We start from the raw sequence: 8,626 nt of genomic DNA, 5'->3' as shown, positions 1-8,626 counted from the left end.
AAGCCATGGATATTTTGTGGGTCAGAAGATAAAAAGTTTGGGAACCATTGGACTAGACCATATTATCTATTCACTGGTTCATGGAATATTTTGCTATCAGACATCAAGGTCGACTACCACAGCTGAAGTTTTAAGCAAAAAAGAAAGAAAGAAAGAAAGAAAGAAAGAAAGAAAGAAAGAAAGNGAAAGAAAGAAAGAAAGAAAGAAAGAAAGAAAGAAAGAAAGAAAGAAAGAAAGAAAGAAAGAAAGAAAGAAAGAAAGAAAGAAAGAAAGAAAGGAAATGTCCAGTGAGTAGCACTGAAAATATGTGATGTCAATAACTCTCAGCTATAATGACACTAAATTTTAGCTCCGTATCTCTGGTTTATAACCATTTCTAGCCATCTTAAATTTAGTCAGGTTCAACAGTTCATTAGTGTAGGTACATCCAATGATTTTTTTCCCCCTGAGAGTTTCATTGAAGTCTGTCCAGTGGTTCAAAACATTCTTTGCCAACAGACGGATCAAACTGAATTCAAAAAGGTTGCGCTATATTTTACTCTCAAACACCCAAACATAAAACATTTGTACCATTTGTTTTAAAATATGAACTCGCCTTTTTTGCCTTTTGGTGGCGGGCAACAGGCATACAGCCATAAAACTAAAACTAGTTACTCTCATATGACAGCTTTTAACAAGGCAGGCCCCACCGTCTGATGAACCCAGGCTGCAGCAGGACATGTCAATCAAACAAGAAAAGGAACCATCAAATACTGTCACTTCTTATAAATGTTGAATTGAAGAAAAAAATGGCTACTAGTTGTTGTTGTTGTTGTTCTTTAAACAAAAATGACTTATTAAACCATTACCAGACTGAGTAGACAACAGGCTGTGAGGTGGATTTGTAAGGAAACAGTGCCACCTACGGGAAATTAGGTGCAACTGAAAAAAAAATCAAACAGCTTCATGGTCAACCAATCAATACGGGCTTTTTTTTTTTTAGCAGAATGCAATCTGAACAGTGTGCAATCCATAATCCAGTGGTTTGTGGAGCCATGCCTAGCAGCAACAAGTTGAAGAATTAACATTTAAGTCCAGCTGAGATCCATAAACATTTCTTATAACTAGTTTAAAAGAGGCTTTTCCTGAGCTGATGGACAAACAGAAGCAGCTTATTTTCTCATAAGTGATGCCTTTTCCTTTTAGCATAACTCACAGCTGAATGCTCTGGACCAGTGAAGTACAAAACCTGCTTCAAACGAGATGAATGCTGTTATTAGCATCAGTTGGCTTGGTTTTGCTTATGGATGCAGTCAGCATTTACAGTTTTCCCACCACACACTGCTTGTGTTTTTTAGATTTTGGTAAATCAATTGGATGCTGAATATTTGATGTATTGTTTTTCTTAGTTTATAGCTGCCAGGCCTCCCTTGAAAAAGAGGACTGTGATCTCAGTGGGGTTTGCCTGGTTAAAGAAGGGTTGAATTTAAAAGTCTAATAAACCTGGTGTGGCAGCGAACTGATTTTTGTTTATGACTGATTTGAAAACTTGATTTTTATTGGTCTGTATTGTCCTCATCAGGAATTCCAGCCGTATATTTTAAAAGGCGAATCTTCATGCTCTACACCAAACATTATATGAAGGGATTTTCCTACAGCACTGTGAGGACTAAATCATGAACCCGGGTAGATCAGGAACTAAAAACCTCTGACTCCATCAGAACCAGATTTAAAATGACATGAACCCTACAGAGTAGCTTATCACCATTTCAGTGGCAGAAGTTAACAAGTTACGTTATCAGTATTCTTCACACATTGATATTCAAACTGTACCTCACTTGATTCACATTCATTAAAACGTTATTTCGGTCCTACCTAAATGAAGTCCACGAGCCAATCACAAAAACCCATCTGAGTTCAAACATGGTCCCAAGTTGAAAAAAGGGAGGGAAAAAAGCCGTTTAGGGATCTCCACACACCAACAATCTTTTCATTTAAAAAAATTAGCTTCTGTTTCAGCTTTGGGTCTTCTTTTCATTATTACCTCCTGCTTGCATTGAAAGTCCAGTTTAGAAAATTGTTTCAGCTTTGATATAAAAAAAATAATAGTTTGCTGCAGCTGTAATTTTTTACCTAACTCATAGCTAGGTTGTGCAGCTATGAGGAGTAACAAAACCACCTCTGAGGTCATGAGCGCCCCCTATGCTGCGGCAGGAGAACAGTCTGCCTCACCTCCGGCCTCTAGTGCAGTGGTTCCCAAACTTTTTATCTTCTGACCCACAAAATATCCATGGCTTAAACTTGTGACCCCAAATATTACTGGTCTGAGTACAGGAACTTCATTAATAACCCTAAAAACACAGGCTTTTGACAATATAAACAGTTTGTACACAAATATAAATACTTATTTATACTTATTTTGTGTTTTTGTAATATTTATAGGGAAATATTACATCAACAATTATTTTATTACCCTTTAAATTGATTTCTGGAGATTATCCAAGGTGCTTCATGACCCATAATTGGGTCCAAAGCCCAACTTTGGGAACCAAAGTGCAGTGGTTCCCAAACTTTTCAACTTTTGACCCACAAAATAACAATAACAGAGACCTGAGCCCCCAACTATGTTTGGATGATAAACATTTGTATCAGGTCAACAAAACATGGACATAGTAACAATATTTTTATTCACATTTATCCATTTTAAAAACACTAACCTCACTCCTTTGTAACAACTTAGGCAAAAATGTAATTAATTGAGAAAATCTTTTCAGGACCACCTTGATGTTTCGGGACCCCATTTTGGGTCCCGACCCCAACTTTGGGAAACACTGCTCTAGTGAGTCTGACTCTTTTTATTGGTGAGCTGGTTCTTTTGGATCGGCTCACCAAAACCTCTTTTGGCACCCAAGTGACTCCTCTGATTGTTTTGTTGCATATTACTAAAACATGTTTAAAATGAATAACTTGTGGAAAAGCATACTTTGAATTAAAATATTATATATAAGGCAGAGAAAAATAAAGCCAACATTTTTCAAAACCAGGAGCACTGGAGATAGTGGTAAGCACATGAAGATGGCCTACTGCTTTTTTTCCTTCTTCTTTTTTTAAAGATAGACAAGAAAGTAGAAGAAAGAAAGGGAAAAAGAAGGAAAGGAAAGAAAAGTTACAATATAATGGAAAAAAGTGAAAGAAAAAATTGATATGTGAGAGACACTGTACGTCAAGAAAACAATACAATACATCCAACATCTGTCTGCACACCTACATATACCTGGTGAAAAAAAAAGCCACTGATGATGAAGAAGCTAAGATACCAATATTCAGATATTCAGAACTGCTTTCTACTGAAGTGGCAAAAAAAAAAAAAAAAAAAAAAAAGATGGCCTACTGCCGAAACACTATCTGTTGTTTCTCATTAAAGACAATTGCTTACTAACGATAAACGTCTCTGTTGCTCCTGCTTTTGGAAGCTGTTGTTTTATTTGCTGTGTCACAGTTTGCATTTATATACTAGTTGAGCAAACCCTTCTTTAATTAATTTGAATGCACTTGATTCTCTATGGCTTTATATACTCAACACAGAACAGAGTGCTACAAAAATAAATTATATTATAAAACACAACAACAACAACAACAGCAAAGGACCCATCTAATTTTCTATGGGATAAATCTTGTGCCAGCAGGAATTGAATTTGAATTCCTGAATTTGAAACTGAATGCATTTCAGTTTCAAAGCAAATTAGTCCAAATTCTAAATTTTAAATTCAGTTTCAAATAATTAAAATCAGTTTCAATTTAGTAAAATTTGTTTTCAAACCAATCAATTTCAAATTCAGAAATTCAAATTCAATTCCTGCTGGCACAAGATTTATCCCATAAGCATCCTGGGAACATTTATTATAAGTTTTTAGCAAAAATTAGCATTCAGAAAAACAATTACTCTATAGTTAAACAAAAGAAATTCAAATAAACTAGAATTAGCTAAGTTGTAGGTGAAGGCTAAAACGAGCAAAACATTAGCTAAAATTATCCAAGCAATAGCTAAAAGCTAGATCAAGCAGATGCTAAAGGTTAAAATATTTCAAAATAAAAGCTAAAAGCTAATACTAGCAAAACAGTAGGCCTAACTGAAAGCTAAAACTTGCAAAATATGACTAAATCGTTGCAAGACAGTAGCTGAAGGATCAAAACACCAGAGCAACAGCTAAAAGCAGCAGAACAGTCAATAAAAGCAGCGGAACGTAGCAAAAAGCTAAAAGTATGCTAAAGCTAAAACGAAACACAAGCTAAATGCTAAAAATCTCCATTGTGCAAACTGAACTTGGCCGTAATTCCGTCCAACTTGGTCAAAACAAACTTTTAGCTGGTTCTTCTCTTCTATTCCTTGTACAGTATCATGTCTGAGTTGTGTTTTAATGATGACCAGTTCTGAATTGACTGCTGTTTTAATCTGCATGGAACAAAATATGTACTGGTGAGTTCTCACAACAGGTACAGCACCTGCAATTACCAACCACAAGAGAGGCTGCTGTTTTACCTCGTGACCTGATACACAAAGCCAAATAATGTGACGACAAATTAAATCATACAGTATTAATCCTGTTGCACTACTAATGGCTAAAAACTAAACCAAGTGGTTGCTAAAGGTTGAAATTATTACTAAAAACTAATACTAGCAAAACAGCTGATGAAGGCTAAAACTAGCCAAAGGCTAAAATGATCAGATAAATGCTAAAACCAGCAAAACTAAGTAAAAGCTAAATTTAGGAAGACAATAGCTGAAAGCTATAATCACCAGAGCAGCAAACAGTAATGTAAGGCAGGGTTATTCACCTAAAGCAGGGCCACAGTTACTGCAGCTCAACAGCTCTGGGGCCGAACATCCAGCAATTAAAGTCATTATGTAATTAAACCAAGTATTACAAAGATCTGCTACCTTTGAAATAGTTTATTTTCTGCATTTAATCATGAATACAACACTGCAACTTCATTGTGCTTTGTACAATGACAATGAAGGTTTATCTTATCTTGTCTTGTCTTGTCTTGCCTTGCCTTGTCTTATCTTATCATACAGAACCCTACAAAAGTAGTGATGATTAACATCAAAAACAAAAAGAACATTTGTCACAGTCTGTGTCTTTTCTGCTTTAGTTTTCTAGTGTTTCCCTGTGTGTTTTGTCATTCCTCCTGCCCTGCCCCTGCTCACCTGATTCCTCGTGTCTCCTCCTGGTGTTTCTTGTTGTCTCGTTAAGTTCTCTCTTAATATTCTGTGTCCTGTCTTCAGTGTTTGTCCGATCATTGACCTGTTTCCTTCAGCCAGTGTGGTGTCATCTGTGTTCCTCGTGTCTGTTTCTCCTGAGAAGTGTTTTGTTGTTTTTCTGCCACGACAGCCCTCTTTTGTTTAAATAAATCTTTTGTTACTTTTTTTTAGATTTTGCCTGCATCCTGGGTCATTCAGCACAACCTCACAATGTTATGTCTCATATTTAACACAAATATTATTTTGACATCTCTGACTTGCCAAATGTTTAAACCAATTTTATTTTCACTTTCATAGTTGTAAATTCAACTGCTTGTAATTTTAACTGTCTTGAGTGTGCACAGAAATGTTTTTACCAGCTTGTAGCCAAGATTCTGATGTTTCTGTAAATACCAAACATGTCTATGTTTAACTAAAAGAACTTAGAGTAATTAAAGTAGAAAACTGGGTGTTTGGGCTTAAGAGATGAATGAACCAATTGGTGGGCCGAATTTTGGTCACGAGTGGGCCGGACATGGCCCGAGAGCTGCCAGTTGAATAGCCCTGCTGTAAGGCTGAAATAGTCCAAAAGGCAGCTAAATGTATAAATTAAGAAGACATTAATACTTGACAGATTACTGAAAAGGCCTTCATTTAAACATTAAATTATAAACATGTTGTTGCCTAGTTGTAATTTGCTGATTCTAACAGGAAGTGAATGTGAAGAAACATCAGGGTGAAGCCTGACTCTTCAGTGGACAATAATGACTGAAGATCTCTGAGAAGTTTGTGAGATCAGAGAGGAATCACTAAGATGAATTTACAGTTTGTGCATCAAACTAACTGCAGTTGACAGGAACTCAGCTGAAGTGAGCTTCAGAGAAACACAACGTCCTGCTGTTCATTGTGACGTTTAGACTGGAACCAGACAGATAAACATTTGGATCCTGAAAGAATGTTGCATCTTTAAAAGACTGGAAGAGGAAGACACTTCCAATGAATAAGTTAAGAGTTTTAGGGAGAAAAAAAACTAAATTCATGAATCTGAAAACCTGTTTCTTTAAGTTGTTTTGATTTTTGTTGTATTTTACTTTTCTTTTGAACATATTTTGGGGATAAAAAGGGGCAGATATTATAAGATTTATTCTTCTTCTGCTGCCTTTCATTTTATTTGATTTTATTTTTGATTGCATGATTTTGTACTTTGTTAATTTGTGTTACAAATAAAATGAATAAAGTAAAGTGAAGTGAAAAGAGACAAACACGTAGAGGCTGAACAGTGAGAGGGTTTCCCTGACAGCAGGAGACTTTTTACATTGCCACATGTCATACTTGATAGTACACTTTCATTTCAATCCCATATTAATTCCATCACACGGTCTTCATACTTTCATTTACGCAGTGTCAACTGACTTCGTACCTTTCTCGCTCCTCATGCTGCTGCCACACTTGTCCAAAGCCTCATCACTTCCAGAATCGATTACTGCAGTTCTCTTCTTTTTGGACTCTACAGAAACTAAACTCCTCCAGAACTCTGCAGCCCGGATCATAACCTGTACTCCATCAAGAGAACGCATCACCCTGGTTCTGCAGCGACTTCATTGGTTGCCCGTTGACTCAAGAATACATTTTAAGTTTTTAACTCTCACGTTCAAATGCATCCATAACCTCGCCCCTCCTTATTTGTGTGACCTCCTTCACATCTCTGCTCCTTCTCGTGCCCTTAGATCCACAACTGCCACTTAATCTTACTGTTGCTTCTGCTCGTCTTGTCAGCATGGGGTACAGAGCCTTTAGCCGATGTGCTCCTTGGCTCTGGAATTCCCTCCCTACTGTCATCAGGAACACGGACTCTCTTTCCTCTTTCAAAAGCCCCTGAAACACACACAGTTGTGTTTCAGGGGCTTTTATTCGTGATAATTTTTCAGATTGAGTAGGTACAGAAAATGCCTGTAAATAACAAGGTAAAATTACTCATAACTGAATATTCACCTAGGAAGATTTTGATCTGTTGAAATTTTTTTGTTTTTGTTTTTTTCAAGGACCTAGCTAAAACCTCTCGTTACCAAAGTATCAGTAATGATAATTTCAGAGCAGAAATTAGTAACCGGTGTGTTTAAAAATGAGTGATGTAAATGAATTAAATTAAGTATTTCCACCTATCCATCCTTCATATGGGCAGCAGCTTCAGCAGGGAGGCCTAAACTGAGACTATACTGTACGTATGCACAACAGTTTGAACTTGTTTAACTAAAAAAATGAAGCCATCAACTGCAAGTAATATATATTTTTATAATCTATAGAAAATGTTATTGTTCATTGCATTATTTCCATACACGTTATTGTAGAAAACCTAAACTTACTGCATTAAATTCCCACTTGCAGTTCAAGTTTATCACCAGTAGATGTCAGTGCAGACTTAAATTGTAATTTAGCCTGTCTGAGGGTGAGAATTTTAATATGGAACTAATGAAGTGTTAAAACACAGATTTGTGGGATAAAGAAGGAGAATAGCCACTCAGATTAAATCACTGCATTAGATTACTTATCATCTCATATTATTATTTATGTTTAGTTCAATGAGCAGTTTTTTAAACGGTCTAGTTCTTTAAAAAAGGTGTTTTACAGTTTTCCTTGTCCACTGGCAAAGACTAACATTTTTTTTCAAAGTTTGTTCGTTTGTGAAGTTGACAAAAATCCTATAAATAAATGGATTATTTAAATAATATTTTTGAAAAAGTAATAAAGATGTGATCAGAACTAATTAACTTTTGGTATAAACTCAATTCAAATTGGCTACCATAGTTAAACGATGTTAAACAAAATGGCTCTTTGTTAATTTTACACATCTTGATTTAAATTTTGTGTGTTAGTAGTTGGTCATGTTAAGAGTCACAAGATCCCTTTTAAAATCATTGCCATTAACTTTAAGCTTGAACTCTGTGCCTGTTAAGGCCCTGACACATTAGACAACTTATACAAACTGTTGAACGTTTTAAAGACATCTACATTGAAGATGGAATTGAAAAAATCAACAGGAAGCTACTTTTTGGCATGTACATAATGTAATTCAAACAAATTGATCAAATATATAACGTTTATTAGCAATTTAGACATAAAAATGTTTCACAAGTTGTCTAGTGTGACAGGACCTTTAGCAAAATATCTCGTCAATCACTTGGTAGATTCTGCTGAAACTTTCAAATAGTAATACTTGTAAAAGGATGTACATACAGCAGGTAAAATAAGTATTGAACACGTCACCATTTTTCTCAGTAAATATATTACTAGAGGTGCTAATGACGTGAAATTTTCACCAGATGTCGGTAACAACACAAGTGATCCATATATACAAAGAAATCAAACCTTAAATGTCCAGAAATGAAGTTATTTGTAATAATGTGG

This window comes from Austrofundulus limnaeus, unplaced genomic scaffold (genome assembly GCF_001266775.1).
Source record: "Austrofundulus limnaeus strain Quisiro unplaced genomic scaffold, Austrofundulus_limnaeus-1.0 Scaffold238, whole genome shotgun sequence".
Taxonomy (NCBI): Eukaryota; Metazoa; Chordata; class Actinopteri; order Cyprinodontiformes; family Rivulidae; genus Austrofundulus; species Austrofundulus limnaeus.
Note: the sequence above shows the minus strand (reverse complement) of the source record.